This window comes from Hylobates moloch, unplaced genomic scaffold, assembly GCF_009828535.3.
Source record: "Hylobates moloch isolate HMO894 unplaced genomic scaffold, HMol_V3 SCAFFOLD_13, whole genome shotgun sequence".
NCBI classification, from domain to species: domain Eukaryota; kingdom Metazoa; phylum Chordata; class Mammalia; order Primates; family Hylobatidae; genus Hylobates; species Hylobates moloch.
Window position 1 is genome coordinate 6,459,413 of NW_026652288.1, and position 16,798 is coordinate 6,476,210.

Consider the following 16,798-nt stretch of genomic DNA (forward strand, 5'->3'; position numbering starts at 1 on the left):
AATGAGAAATGGATGCTGACTGTTAGAAGAATCCTCACAACCAAGGCAGTTTTGAGCCTGCTGTGAGGAAAGAGACGAGGAGAACCTGGGCCCTGGAACAGCAGGGCTGGGGGGCCCCTTGGAGCCTGGAGTCTGAAGATTTCCCGTTGGGAGGAGGTAGAATCTGTCTCCTGGGCAGGGAGAACCATTCAGATGTGTCAAGGGTAGTGATGTGATTCAAAACAAAAGGGTTCTGGATGGTCGATTGGGTGATATCGTGCTTCTGGGATAAAGGGAAGAAGACCCAGTAGGAAATGTTGGGTCATGAGGCTTAACAAAAACAAATGTATTTTTGTCCTTATTTTAAACATACAGTTTCTTTTGATTATTCCCAAAAGCCTAACAACAGAGCTTCATAGACACATGCATATACATTCATTAAAGAAATATCGTGCCTGCTCTCAGACTTACAGCTTCATCAATAACTTCTAATTTTAGCTCAATTCAACACTGCTTTATTAAATATTAATGAGAACACCATTAGTATCTTGCCTTTATAATTTGTTATAAAATGGGTAACATAATTCAATCACCTCAATCTTGATTTAAACCTGACCTTACTGATTTTAATGATGTGTTTTGTGAGCTGTGTTTCATAATTTATCTCTCAGTGCTTTAAAAATTATTTTTCCTTTTTTCTTTCTCTCTAAATGTATGTGATATAAATAAATATAATACCTATAATTGTATGTACATAAATATATAGTCAATGTAAAAACATTTCTTTGAATTTAAAAATGAGGTGAAACCTCTTCTGGTGGAACATAGGGCTGATCGATTTGACAGTGAGAACCTCCTTTGTCTCTTAGGTTGTTAGAATCAGCTAAATATACAAATAATATTGACAGACATGTAACTGAAGCATTTTTAATAATAAAATCACGTATTAAGTTTTTTTCAAGCTCGTTCTGAGTATATTGACTTAAACAAGGTGCCTCTAAGTGAAAACGTAATGAGTACAATTATTTATAAAGTCTTAGTATAGTCTCTTCCTGTATTTCCCAGAAACTGGACTTGAATGACTAATGTCTTGGTTGTACATTATTTACATATCTGGTGGTTCCCAAAGGTTTACTTTTGTGGGAAGATCTGCTGATTAAGTTGTCAGCTGATCACTCAGAAGTTAGTTTTTTCTTTTATTACTATGTGATTTTTGGCATATATATAGAAGTTCAAGACTTGAGTTTCATTTTTATAATATATCTTCTAGTCCATCTGTGTATGTATGTGAACAAAGTATTGAAGTTATTATGGCTATAAAAGTGAAAAGTTGGAACAAAATTGATCTTCAATTGAGTCTTATTATACATTTAAGTAATATTTATCCATAGATACACAAACTTCAAGAGAAAAAATCCAAATTCTTCTATTTTCAAGTTTGTTTTTTAGATTTAAGGAATATACATTAATTTTATATTTATCTTGTTTTTATTAATTATATAATCATTACAATTGCAGTAATTTTTAATAGTTGAAACCTTATGGTAACAAGCTATTTCAGAAATTAATACTTTTCTTAATTTTTAAAATCGGTAAAATACTTCCACTGATAAAATATAGACAAAGAATCCTATATTACATTACATGAAGTAAAAATTATGTCAGGAGAATAACAATGGTAATATAGGTTCAGAGAGATAAAGGAATGCTATAAAATTTGTGTCCAAGAAGAAAGTTTCTACATATATAAAAATTAGTGATAGGCCAAAAATTAAATCTTTTTCAACTGACATTGACTTATTTTTTAAAAGAAAATATGCCAGAAGTTACATCATTTTCAGTGATTTGTAGTTCTATTGAATTTTTTTGATGGCAACTGGGGGCGTGCAAAGGGCCTGAGTAGTTTTTAAAAATTATTTTAAGCCGTTATTTAAGCCCCAAAAAGAGATAGCCTCTGCTGCAGGCCACACAGTGCCAATGAGAGGGTCTGTGGTAAGAGGTGGAGCTGGAGAGTCGGTGAGGCCTGGCTCTGCCCCATCCTGCCCACGTGATCTGGAGAAGCCACTTCCCTCTTGGATTTGTTCATTGTACAGTGGGAATGGCAGATGCTCTCTAAGGATCAGATGTATTGAAGGATGGGGAAACTGTTCATAACGTGTGATCAACATTCAGATATTAGCTACTCACATGTTAGCTATGGGCTAAGAACTAAAAGCACACGAAATGACCACCTGCAGCCCAACCTAGGTCCCGAGGGAAGAGGGAAGGAGGTCAGTGTGTGTAACTGGTGGAGCCATGCTACAAAGTGGAAACTCAGCAGATACAAACAAGATACCAGCAAGCTCTGTTGCTCCCAGCTGCAAGGAAGACTGGGTGTGGAGATGGTCTGCATGTTTTATTCTCTCAGAGGAGAATACTCTGATGGTGCTGCAGGGCTGTGGGAATTTGGGAGATCCAGATGTGGCTGAGGGATGTCTTCTGTCACAGCACAGAGAGAAGAGACAGCCTTAGAGGAGGTTGATTTTTATTCAGAAGCTCCTGGAGCAATGCAAGTTTGGATCCTGCCCAGAGGTCTAGGGACGCATGAAATACCTCATGGTTGCTGCTGACAGCTATTGTTTGTTTATCACTTTCATGTTTATAAATGAACTTCCATTTGCATGGTTATTTTGCTGGCTTAAACAATGCCCCTGTGAGCTGTGGTGCTTCCCGTCATCCAGCTGAGAAAACTGAGACTGAAGAAGGCTTGCTCAAGATGAGGCAACGGGCCACTGGTGGAGCTGAAACAAGCCCAGGATGCCCCATTTCCAAATCTCACATTACCTTTCTGCCTGATAAAAATTTTGGAGGGACTCTTAGGAGGTGACTCTTAGTACCAGGAAAGCAGGGAAGATTAGAACATCTTGGAAAATATCTTGATTCCAAATGGAAGTGATTTAGGGTTGCAAGACCCTCCAGGATCCAGATGGGCGTGGGCGTGGTGGGAGTGGAGTGGATCATTTCTGGACATTGGTGTTTTGGAGGAGCCATTTTAAGGGCTATCAGCTGGTGTTTTATGTGCTTCGGAAGAGATCTTGAGGACCAGAAATGATGGTGTCCAGCTGTGGGAGGAAGCACATATTGAAATCAGATGAATTATTTTGCAGAGACTAGGAACATGACTGTGAAGTCCATTGGTGGACGAGGTCATTGGGGGCAGAGGAGAGGCACCAGTGGGCTCTGGGGTGTCTGTCCATCCCTGAAAGCATAGGCCATGCGAGGTGACCACGTGGTGCTTTTGATTTCTCTTCTGGGTCCTCTTTGCCCAATTCAAGTTGAAAACTTCGGTGCAGGCTAAAGTCAGCCCCAGAGAGTGTAATATTATCACCAACGCTTCCCAGAAAGAAGGAGTCAAATGCAATTTGAGGTTTTGAAGAATCAGAATGAAGAGCCTGCTGTTAAACATTTCTCCACTATGTGAGTAAGTCAACTGAATGTGAGGATTAACTACAAACAGGAGGTTTGTATATAAATGTTTCCAGGATGGGGAAAAAAAATCACATTTTTTTCGAAGAAGGGGTTAGCCTGGGGAAGGCATTTCACAGTTCCCTTCCCTCCCCTCCCCTTCCTTTCCCTCTTTTTTAAGGAAATCAAGAAACTTCTGGTAGAACAGAGAATAAATTGAAAGTACATCGTCTGAGGAAGGTTCTTACATAGGACAGGAATTAAAGGACATCCTGTGTATTAAAAGGGTCATGTAATCCACAACAGACTTTGAGAGCTGGCCCTGGAGGCAGTCTAGGCCTCTTTAGCACAGAGCTGAGTCTCTGGTCGAAGAGACCATGGAGTGAGGAGGGTGTGGACGTCACCTAAAACTTCCGTTTCAGAGACCTGCACTCAGCCAGGCCGTTTGTGTGTTCTTTCAATTCATTGACAAATCAACATTGGATTTTCGGGATTCATTCAGGATCTGTCTTTGCTCTTAATCTTAACTTTTGTATTTGAGTTCTAAAAGTTCTCTAAGGAATTACTTAAGTAATTATGGATAATTTATTTTAAAAATAAATATATGTACACAGTAAAATTATTAAACTACAGAGAGTGTATTAAGTAAAAATGTAAATTCTGTACCTTCTTTCCCAGAGAAAACCACTATCATCATCACCATTATTATTATTATTATTATTTTTTATTTACCCCTCTAGAAAATTTAGGAGGCATAAAAAGATACCCGCTTTTTAGTCAGAACAGGATTCTGCCATATAACTGTTTTAAGCAGTGCGTTTAAAGAGGTGTATTCAGTAAAATTTGACACATGAGAGACTGCATTATGTCAGTTTTGGAGCATAATTAGCAAATATCCGTGAACCTGCCTTTCAAACTAGAGCACTGATGATGTAAATGGTCCTCCCATATATTGCTGCCCTGGCATCCCACCTTTCCCCTGAGCTACCTACTAATCTTTCCTTGCTATTTTAAGCATTCTTTATTGCTAAACCTTATATCCTTTTACTCATTAACAATGATATTGTGCTATAGGTAGACTTGCTCACTCAGTGGTTACTCAGTCTAAGATTTAACCATGTTGTTTTGTGTAACTGCATTTATTCATTTCATGTTGTGTAATATTTGATAATGTTAGCATCGATTTCTTCATGCATTCTCCTGCCATTGGATGTTTGGGTTATTTTTAATCTTTACTGTCACAAAACAGTCTGCTGTTAGTATTCTTGGTTCCTACACACCTGGTCCATAAGTGCATTTTTTTTCTTGATTATATACCAAGGAAGAGCACAGCTGGGCCTGAAATATAAAAGCTAATTAATGATTAAGTTTGCAAGAAAATGTAATGATTTCTGAAGTGTGATCATACCAATTCGCATTGCCATCAGCAGTGAATAAGAGTTTCCTTTAAGATTTATGCCTTTCTTATCCCAACACTCGGCATTATTAGGTGTCTTAATTTTTGCCAAATTAATGGTAAGATGAATTTAAGGTACTAGTAATGTTGAGCTACTTTTCCCATGTTTAGTCACCATCTGTTTTGTCCACTGTAAAATGACTGCTCGTATTTTTGGTCTAGTTTTTTTTTTTTATTGGATTGTATTTTTCTTATTGGTTTGAACTCATTTTCCTATATTCTGAAGACTATTTTTTGTTTCATGTGTTAAAAATATTACCTCCCAGTTTGTGCCATCCATTTTCACTTTCTGTAAGTTATCTTTTTAATGACTAGAAGTTCTTGATTTTAACATGCTGACTATATCAACCTTGCCCATTTATAGTTAGGGCCTTATATTCTTCTGTATTCTGAGGTCATAAGTCACTCTCTTATATTTAATAGTTTTAAAAGTATTTAGAATTAGCTTTTGTGTGTGATGGAGGAATCCAATATGATTTTTATTCATAAGGAAAAATAATACCTAGTAACATTTATTGAATGGCCCTTTTTCTCTATTTATCTGAAATGCACACTCTGTTATGTGTCATGTTTCCATGTATTCATGGTTTTTTTCTTTTTTTTTTTTCTGTGTCTCCTTTATTAACTTGGTTAGATTGCCCACCTCTATGTCACTGCAGCCTGCTCTTAATGACTGCAGCTCTCTAGTAAGTTTTGGCACTTGGCTTCCAACCTTTTCCCTCTTACTCGGTGGTGTTTGGCTATACCTGGTCCTCTGCCCTCCATAGAGATTTTAGGGTTAGTTTATGAACTAACAGCACCAATAACAACAGCAGCAAACCCTTGTTGGGAAGTTGCTTGGATTGCATTAAATCTGTAGGTCAGTTTAGAAAGAATTGGCATATTCTGGGATATTGACTTTGCTCATCCATGAACGTTGTATCACTATCCATGTTTTTGTGTCTTAAATTTCTGTGTTTTCTACTTTTCTCTAGATATACCTTACTTATCTTTTGTTGAATGTGCTCCTAGTACCTTAGTTTCTTTTATACCCTTGGAAATGGAATCTTTGCTGGAGTGTATAAATGTAATTACCTTTTTAATATTGATCATGCATCTAGTCACTTTACCAAACCTTTGGTATTCTTAATATTTTGTCTATAGATTCTTGTATGTATACTGTATTTTTAAATAATGAAATTACTGTTTATTCATTTTCAATTCTTATAGTTTCTCTTTCTTGTTATTGCTTTCTTTTTTGCATTAGAGCCCAAGGTACAATATTGCATTGAGGTAACAGCAGACATCCTTTCCTCCAGCCTGAGTTTTATAGGGAATGTTCTAATTTAATTAAGAATATGTTTGCCGCCATATTTTTTCTAAATGTCGTTAGGTTAAGGAAATTACCTTGTGTTTCCAATTTGTAGACTTGTATTTTATGTTTTTAATCATAAATACATGTTGAATTTTATCAAAGGCCTGTTCTGCATCTATTAAGGGGACCATATGGTTCTCACTGTTTTTTTATGTTCTGTTACACTTACAGTATATTCCAATGTTAAATTCTCTTATACTTCTAAGATAAATCTAGCTTGTTTAAATACACATCTGACACACATCTGGATTCTATTTGCTCATATTTTGTTTTAAATTTTTGCTTCTTTACTCATGAGAGAGTTTGGCCTGTATTTTTTCTTTCCTTAACTGTTTTTGTCTGATTGAAGAGGGAGGGTTTTTTTTTTCCTGTTTTTCCCAATTTACCAGAAGATTTTGTGTACGATTTATATTATCTGCTCTTGAAATTTTGGTAGTACTCAACTGAAAACGAGACCTAGTGATTTCATTGTAGGAAGATTTCTAATCAATTTTTTTCAAAGTTTGTAAAATTATTTGCATTCATTTCTTCTTGAGTCAGTTTTCTTAAGCTTTATGTGTATATATATGTTATATATAAAAAGTATGTTAACATATATTTATATATATAACTTAAGAAAAATATTTAAAAATGAGCAAATAGAATCCAGATGTGTATTTATATTTTATATATACATATACACACACATATATATGTTTTAGAGCAGGAGTCTTACTATGCTACCCAGGTTAAGTTGTATTCTTTTAGGCACGTGTTCATAATTCCCTGCTTTTCAATTTAATTCGTATAAAATTATTCACAGATTTTAAAATCTCTTCTATTATTTATTACAATACAATTGTTCTTTTTTCTTCCTCAACCAACCTGCCAGATTGTGCGTTTATTACGATTTTCAAAGAAAAACACTCTTGACTTTGTTGACCCTCTGTATTGTAACTTTACTTTGTGTTTTATTTATTTTTGTTTTTGTCTGTTACAGGTCTTCTTTTGCTCTCTTTGAGTTTGGGCTATAGTTGCTTTCCTGACTTGTTCAGCTAAAAACAGCTCAATAATTTTTAGCCCTCTTTTAAAAATATAAGCATTTAAGATTATGAATTTTCTTTTCAGGGCTGGACACAGTGGCTCACACCTGTAATCCCAGCATTTTGGGAGGCTGAAGCCAGTGGATCACCTGAGGTCAGGAGCTTGAGACCAGCCTGGCCAACATGGTGAAACCCCGTCTCTACTAAAAATATACAAAAATTAGCGAGGCATGGTGGCGGGCACCTGTAATCCCAACTACTCGGGAGGCTGAGGCAGGAGAATTGCTTGAACCCAGGAGGTGGAGGTTGCAGTGAGCCAAGGTCGTGCCACTGCACTCCAGCCTGGGAAACAAGAGCAAAACTGTGTCTGAAAAAAAATTTTCTTCTCAGTACTGCTTTAATGGCATCTCATAAGTTTTCTTAAATAATATTCTCATTAATGTTTAGTTCTACATATTTTTAAAGTTACATATTTTTCTATAACCCATGAGTTACTGATAAGTCTTTCAAAATTTTCCAACGTGGGGAATCTTTTTGTTATCAATATTTATCTTAATTGCATTGAGGTCAGAACACATGGTCTGCTTAGTTGTTCTTTATGTCCCAGTATAATGTCAGCTTTTGTGAATGTTCTGTGTCTTTTTGAGAAAACTGTGAATGCCCAGTTTATTGGTTCTGGGTTTTACAATCTATTACATCAAGATTGTTTGCAGTACTTTTCATATTTTCTACATTTTTACTAGTTTTGCATGTTTGCCATTTTAAAGTCATATATAATGAGTTTTCTCAGTGCGTTGGTGTACTTGGCATTTTTCTCAGTAAGTATTATTTTTGCTTTGTATATTTTGAAGTTATTTGTTGTATACAAACTTAAAATTTTATGGCTTCTTAATGAATTAAGCCTTTTATAATATATTACCTTGTTTTTATCTAGTTAGGCTTTATTCTTTAAAGCCTATTTTGTCTGATAGCTTTCTTTTGGTTGGCATTTTTCTTGATCACTTTTCTCCATCCTTTGACTTCTAATTTCTCCAATTTCTTATAGTTTTAGGTATATTTATCTGTTTTTAAAATTTAATTTTACCATTTCTTGGCTATCAAGCTTAATCCATTTATTTTTTCTGACTTTAATATATTTGGATTTTTTTCTTCAAATGCTTTTATGCTGTTCTCTGTTTTTTAAGTGCATATTTGTTTCTTTATATTATTACTTTTTTCTGTTATAATTTGGAAGTTATACATTCTGTTTCTCTTGTCTTAGTAGGCAGCACTGGTATTTTTCTGTGTGCATAGAAAGTTAAAAAAAAGAAAGCCTTAAATTCTCAGTGTCTAAAAACCCTAAGAGCCTTAGAATTCTGTTGTCCACTTACAGATTTAGAAGCTAGGATGCTTATTCATTTTTTAGTTCAATCTGTTTTAACTGGGCTTTAGTTATTTTCTGGTGGGAAGGGTCTTGATAGAATCTAATTCATCATAGTGAGGGAAGTGGATGTCTGCAATTGTTGATTTTTTGTTGCTACTGAAGACACGGGTGGCCCCTTGGCTCAAAACCTGTTTCATCATTTGGATGGAGCATCAAAGAAGATGGGAACTCTTCACTGATAGGTTTTTCTTGACACTTACGTAGATTTTCAATTAAGTAGGCACAACAGATTTTCAGTGTAGAAAAAATATTTTATGATTCATGTGAACTAGACGAAGGACTGAGATCTTACGTGCTTTTAAGTCCAGGGCCATGTGACACACTTTGCGAATGTGGAAAGAACACAGCACTGGTAAACTTAGCTGTTGTCAAGTTGATATTCTAGATTATTTTCATTCTATAATTTTTTTAAACCTTATTTTCTGTAGTAAACATATATCAACATTTATAAGATGACCCACACACTACCGTCTTTAAAAAGATAGTGTTATTTTAAAAATAGACACCTCTTTGTCCTATTTTTTTCTGTGTGACTTGAAATTTGGGGACAAATCAGGATTTCATTATCAAACATGTTTATTAGGGTGTCTGTAGAACAATGACATGGCTTGTTAGGATAAGATACGAAACGTTTTTTCTTTTGATTGTTTTACTGTAAGGTAACACTGTTGTGTGCAAATATGAACGCTTCAAGGAAATCAGAGGGATCATGCAGTACAGAATTTTCAAAATTTGGGGAGTAGTTTTGTGGTGATCCATTTCCAGAGGAAGTCTTATGGAAGCCTAATGTCTTAAAAATAAATTAAAATAAAATTCAGCTCAGGCTCAGATGGGAATAAGTTTAGCCCACCTGTGACCCCCATCAACTAAGGCTTCCCCTCTGTGGTTCCCCTCTGTGGTTCCCCCCCCGTGAAACCCACAAGAGCATCCTTTACATTTAAGGCCTTTATGCTACAGAGGAGGGATCGGAGACCTGCGGGGGTTCCAGGGCTGGCCAGTGGCTAGACCGAGTCAATTCTTCTCAGCCCATTCCAGGCCCTCCTGCCATCCACAGCTCATTTCCACAACCAAATAGAGTTGCTCCTTCATGCAAAGCCAATTAGGAAGTGTCTGGTGCATTTTCTTTCTTAATTATTTCCTTTACAATCATCACTGTGTCTAGATGTTTTGCTTGGATGACCCCTGATTTTCCAGCCAGACTTGCCCTGTCTGTTGCACCCTAGCACCGTGCCTGCTCCTGGCTTTGTTGGTGTCTCCTGGACTGGAAAAGCCTGTCCAGTGTCCCAAACAGGGATTTGGTGACAAGAAGCCCCATTTTAATGGCTGTCTTTTGTTTGCTACAGGCCCTTTGCTGGTCTAGCTGTTGTCACAGAGAGATTGATTCTTTTCAAGCAGACAGACCACATGCTATTTCTGTGCTGTAAATTTCCAAAGCTTCTTCCCTGTCCACCTCTCCAACCACACACTGGAACAAGAAGTGTGTTTGCAGCTATAATCAGCACACTTAAGTACTAGTTAAATTCAGAGTGAGTACAAAATCCGTACAGCTCCTGACTCTGTAAGAGGCTATAAAAATATTATAACATGGCTTCAAGCCCTCTGGGACCTTTAAAAATAAGGTGATCCCTCCTAACCCATTTAAAGCTTATTGGGGGTTCTAAAATAGCCCAGATTACATGTTAAGGGAGTTGTCTGATTCATAGAGGATTGTGTCAGACACCCAGGAGTCCTGGCTGCCGACTAGCAAATTCTTTTCTTGTTTCTGTTTTTCTTTTTGGGGAGCGGGGGATAAGATGCACAGTTATAGCCACTTACTTTCCTGTAAACTCCCTGAGGCTAGTCACCTTCCTCTGTATCCACAGCGTGTACCTGAAATGGTTGTGAAATAACCAAACAAGAGAGTCAGAGGTGCCTCCAGAAGAAGCAGCTTTCAGCTCCCTAATCTCATCCGTACACCACACATCTTTTTGGATGTCATTTCTGTAGGTTGTTGCATAGATCCCCATGATAGCCCTGTGAGTAGCAGGGCATTTCTCACTAACCCAAATCACAGATGATGATACTGAGGCTTTATGGTACCATGGAATGGTCCAAGGTCTCGTGAATTTAATTTGCAGTTGGGTCTTGAATCTGGGTCTGTTGGATCTTAGACCGAGATTTTTGTTTGCTTGGCTTACGGTTAACCTCAGGTCTGGCGTTGGGATACTCTGTTCTACAATCTAGTGGCGTCCTGGGACCCTGCTCAGCTTCAATATGAGAACAACCATGCATGCTTCTGGGAGGCTTGGTGGTGTATAGTCCACTCCCGCATACATTATCGGATAAGCTTTCAGCACATACATATGCTACAAAAAATATGCAGGGCACTCGCAAATTATTACTTACCTGCAGCAAAGTTCTGACTGCTTTCCTTGTCTCAGACTGTAGACAATCATGCGAAAATGACAAGCATATTAAAATGCTCTCTGTTGAAAACTCCATCAGTAGTTCTGAGGGCATCAGGAGCAAAGTTTGGACTCTTCCTGAACGTGTGAGGAAGCTCCTGGCCTGGCTGCAGCCTCATTTACTCTTAGGCCCCCAGCACACTCCAACTGGAATGTGAGGAATAATTGGTGGCCCTGGACAGCCCTTTGGTGGCATGCTTTCTCACTGGCTCTTCCCTCCCCTTGGTCCAGTGTCTGCAGGAGGCTCTTCGTGAGAGCCCTTCTGGTTGAGAAACCCCTTCCCTGTCGCACGTGCTTGCCTCTGTTGAATCCTGTATCCCTCTGCCCTGCATGTAGGGCTTTACCAGCTGCATATGGGCTCTGAGCTCAGCGTAGAAGGCCTGGCATCTGCTCCGGTGTTGAGAGTGCTCAGAGGTCAGAAGGCACTTGGTAAATATTTGCTGAATGAAGGAACTGTATTTTAAAAGAATTCCCTTTTGCATTATATTTGTGCAAAAGTGTGTGCAAATGTGACTGGAAGAATGTGATTGTGTGTAGGTAAGTGCTGGATGTTGTGCTTACTAAGAGGGAAACTGGTCTACCTGATGCCCACCTTGGCATTGACCACATCAGGCTCAGAGAGCTCACTGCATAGAGGCTGCGGTGGGATTGGCAGGGAATGGGTACCCCGCATGGTTTATCTCTGTTTCCTCCAAGCAACTCTGCACACTTTTGCATAGAGCTGGCCCTCAACAAGTGCTTTCGGGATTGAATGACACTGTCATCTCTCTAAATACTTGGACTTTATGAGCCCTCTGGTTCTAGGCCTCTGCTGAGATCCTAGAGGACACCGAAAGGCGTATTCTGAGAGCTACCTCTTAGCAAATGCTTTTATTTTAAGTAAAAGAAAATGTCCTTGTTTCCTCCTACCCCTTTTCCAATCTTAGCACTCTATATTGCCTTGCAGGGACTGTGGGCCATCACTAGCTCCCCGCCTCTCACCACTCAATCTCAACATGTCTGTTTTTTAGCAGCTTGGTGTGAGGCTCTTAGCTTTCCTTCTGGGGGCTGCAGCTGAGACTGCCTAATCTTGGATGTGCCCAGTTAGGCAACGACAGAATGGGGTGGGGGAGTCGGGATGGAGCTCCAGGGAAGCAGATGGATCGCCGGAGGGCTGCTGTCACATTGCATTGGAAGGTGACAGATGGAAGCACACAGTAGTCTGCAGCCAGGCTGTCATGCGCAGCCACCACGGGGCACCGGGCGCGCTCTCTCTTCTTGGAAGGTGGAACTTGATCACCGCTCTGCCTGGCCTCAACAATCCCTTCTGCAGGGCTCTGCTCTGGGCTGGTGAAGGGACAGAAAGCAAAGCAGAGTGATTGAAGGACACAGTCCAGTAACTCAGCAGCCTGCCGTGCCAGAGACGGAACAGATACACGGACAAGGGCAAGCCTTCCTTGCTTTCCTCCCCTACACCCAGGTGACCACCCAGTTTGGGAGAAAAAAAGAATGTTGTATTTTAGGTAGAGCAGCTGATTAAAGTTCTCGAGCCAGATGTCTTAGTGATTCATAGTGCTCTCAGCATAGACCTTGAGCAATAACCTGTGTGGCCCACTTCTATCATTCTTGATGGAGCGCTGGCTCCCTCTGGGAGTTACAAATGTTGGGCTGTGACTAGCACCTTGAGCTAACACAGTAGCCTCTCTCCTATGTCATGGTGGGGAGTGTGTGGGATGTTGAGGTACAAAGCTGAAGAAGGTTCAGTGTCCATGATTCTGGGGGACTATCCACATGACCGTAATCTATTTCCCAGAGGATCCCAGGCTGGCTGCCTTCCCAATCAGACAGTTGCTTCTGTGGGTCCTGCAGGAGGAGGTAGAGGAGGACATGGGTTTGGTGTCTCACCTGCAAGGTGGCAGTGGGGTGGGCTGTGCAGAGATCAAGGTTGAGAGTGGGCCCTGCTGAAAGGATCTTGGACACTATTCCAAAGCTTCTCTTTTACCTAGTCGCTCCCTAAAAGCTTCCATTTTACCCAGTGGCTCCCTAAATGGTGCATTAGATCATCTTGCGGGTACAGCGTGGGGGTCCAGTTACTGCTCTCCAGTGCTTACTCCCCTGATCACTCTGTTACTGCCTTTGGAGCACAGAACACGTGATGCTCCTGGCGAAACACCTCATTGACTCATTCCAAATACATTCCCTCAGTGAGAGGACAGGGCCTCTGCATCCCTGTGGCCAAGTCACAGCACTGGGTGTGAGGCTGGTGATCTGATAACATCAGAAGCGCCCCGGCTTGTCTGCAACTCCAGGGTGTTCCGATCTCAGGGTCTCATGAAGCCTTGTAACTTTCACAACTTGTTCTCTCAGCGGGACATTGGGGTATGGCCAGGAGTCAGAGACTATAAAAAGGAAGCAGAGGGATTGAAAGGCGGGATGGAAGTGAAAGTGGAGCATGGCTCATTTGTGTGATTATTTAATAGATTACTAGGAAAACAGGGATCATGATGTGCAATTGCGTGTGCACATCCAGATAGGAGAGCTGCTGTTGGATGTCTTAGTTCATTTTTTGTTGCTGTAATAGAGTATCTGAGACTGGGCGATATAAAGAAAAGAAGTTTATTTCTCACAGTCCTGGAAGCTGCGAAGTCTGGGATCAGGTGACCTCATGGGGTGGGCTGTTGGTGAGGGGCCACACGCTGCATCATAGCACAGCAGAAGGCATCACAGGACGAGGGGCACACGGAAGAAAACCAAAGTGGCTTCTATAACAGACTCACTCTCAGGATAGCTATTCTACTCCCGTGATAACCCATTAATCTGTTCATCCATAACCTGGGAATGGATTAATCCAGTCATGAGGACAGACACCTTATGACCCAGTCACTTCTTAAAGATCACCACCACCCCCCATACTGTTTCACTGAGAATTAAGTTTCAGCATAAGTTCCAGAGGGAACAAACATAGAAACCATTGCACTGGAGCAGCAAGTGAAGTTCCCAAGGCCCCTGGATTCCCCGGGACTTGTCTACTACCAAATAGGTGTTTTGATCTCAGTCAAGGGGCTACCTGTCCCTGCCCTCATATGGAGATCATACAGTGCTGCTGCATGCTGCTTCCTCTCTGTGGCCTGTATGCCGGAGATCCTCTAGCCCTCCCATTCTGTGATCCTAAGAGTTAGAAATGAATGTCTCGCCCCTAGTATCCAGGAGGATATTTCATGGCCATGGAGACCACTGGAAATCTAAAGGGAAACATGGGTGGAGGAAAAGTAAACTGTTGTTCAGTGAAGCCCTAAAATCCTGTTCTTTTTCCTTATTTTCCCTTGGAGTAGACTAGGGACAATGTACATCATAGACCCTTGTGCCTTTGGCCTTTGGCATGGAATCTTTGCAACAGAGTGAAAACCTTTGAGGTTCCCAGATCAGCTCTTAGAATCTGCCTTACTCTCCTATTTTTTAAAAAATGAACCCAGTTGAAGGTGGCTTCTGACATCTGGAAGGCATACCATGAAGGAACTTTGGCTTGTGTTAGAGAACTTGAGTCGAGGTGAGTCCGCCTGGGCCCCTGGATGATACTCTTTTATAAAGGCAATGAGAGTGGCCAAGATTGTGTTCTGGAAAGTGATGGTCACAACACACAACTGGGGAAATATAACGCCATCTTGAATTGCAGGAGAAATTAATTACGACTCGGGAGTCTTGGTGTGTAGAGAGAGGGATACTCCGGTAGAAGAGCACTGACTTGCTCTGTGTAGATCAGGCATGTATTTCATCTCACTGTGAAGGGAGGAAGTCACCGGGTAAATCTTGAGGTGCTTCCACACCTGAAATGTTCCTGGCAAATACGTGGGTTCCCCGGTGTGGAGGTATGAGAGTTCTTTTCTCCTTCACCGTGGACAGGCAGGTCTGTGGCAGTTTCAGGCTGTCTGCTCCATTCACACTCATAAGTGGTTTGTTTACTTCCTTCAGCATGAAGGAAGAACTGAAGAAAGTGCTGGCATGCGCTTAATTTTGAAATTGGCAGTGAAGTGATTGTATGAAGTCATTGGTCAGCATAATGCCAATTTCAGTTGTGTGTGTGTGTGTGTGTGTGTGTGTGTGTGTTTGGTAGTGAAGAAAGCTTTCAGAAAAATCTGCTTTGCTATTTGAAATACAACGTGGTCCTCTGGATGTCTTTCTTGGACTTACATGTTTTTTTTTTTTCTTTATGGCTTTTAGTGTAATTTCTCTTTAAAACATGTAATAATTTAGCAATTAGAAAAGGAATAATGCGTGCTTTTCTTTTTTTAAGTCTGATGTTAAATCAGTCCATGGGTTTCCAGTTACCTCTTACTGCATCACAGAAGGATCTATTGCTTCATAGGCATTTAACATGTTGCAATTATCTTTATGATAATAAATCTTTATGATGATAATGATTATGTGCTGCAACAATATGACCAGGAAAAAAAAAATTATTTTCTGAGGGGTGGAGGCGTTTTATTTTCCAGATTGAATTCCTATAAAGGTACATTTTTTTTTTTTTCCTCTTAGAATGTGAACTACTCTTTTACAGACCTGCACTTAGTGCCTACTGTGTCCAGGGCACTGTGAGTGGAGTCCCTGCGATCCAGAGTATTTGATACAGATCCAGCCTTAGGAGATAGTAATGTATTTGGAGAGATGAGACATGCATGCATCCTAAGGACGTAATTTATATTTTATTTCAAGAGCAAGAGGACACTAAGAGAGGAAAGCTCCGATGCAAGGATCTTGCTGTGGATGACATCCTTGAGGCCATGCCTTCGTGTCTGGCACATGACTTTGAATACCCATCCCTCTTTTGTCCTTCTGCCTAGAATTTCTTTCACTCACATAACAACATCACTCCAACCTTAAAGCCCAGCATGAATAGCCCTTCTTCCATGAAGTATTCCTGACTTGGCCACCTGGAAATGCTGTGTTTTCTTGGAATTCCTAGGCAGTGTGTGGTATTGTGGAAGTAGTATTAGCTGCAGTGTTTGATTGGCATTTGAAAATCTCTCTCTCATTTACTAAATACATGTGAAATTGAAACAGCCTCGTTGTCTGGGGTAATACCTGAGGTTTGTTGTCTCATGGCCAGGGAGAACAAGGACACGGACATATGAAGAGTGAGGTTGAGAGTGGAAGTTTAATAGGCGAAAAAAAAGAGAACAGCTCTCTGCTACAGAGAGCAGTCCTGGAAAAATGGGTTGTGGGATCCACGGTGAAATGCAGGGGGTTTATAGATAAGCTGGTGGGGAATGATACCTGATCTACATAGGGAGCTAAAGACTGGTTAGACCAGGTGTGCCATTTGCATAGGGCACAAATCTCTGGTAGCCCCCACCCTAATGATTTATCATGCAGGCGGGTTCTCTGCCTGAGCAGCTACACCATGTTGCCCTTTTATTTATTACTGTACACGTGGTAACAGAAAAGGGAAGATGGAGCCTCCGTGTTGGACATGCCCGGCCCCCAGGTAACCGTTTTCTACGGTGCAGCTGCTGGCACCCCCCACACAAGCTTCTGGCTTCCTTATTTATGTTTGCGGCTCCATTTTTCAGGCTGTTCTTTGTTACAAGAGAAATGATTTTGGGGGGCTGCTTTTTGTTAGAAGGGAAGCTCTGCCGAGGACTCTTTTGCCCTCATAATTTCTTTCTACCTCCTGTATCAAAACTTTGTGCTATTTAGCCT

General features: G+C 40.3%; 1 protein-coding gene across 6 annotated transcripts in view; it reads left to right on the forward strand.

The window, feature by feature from the left end:
• RNF144A (ring finger protein 144A) overlaps nucleotides 1-16,798 on the forward strand; it is a 127,396-nt gene that overhangs the window by 28,138 nt on the left and 82,460 nt on the right. The gene's annotated exons all lie outside the window — the stretch shown is intronic.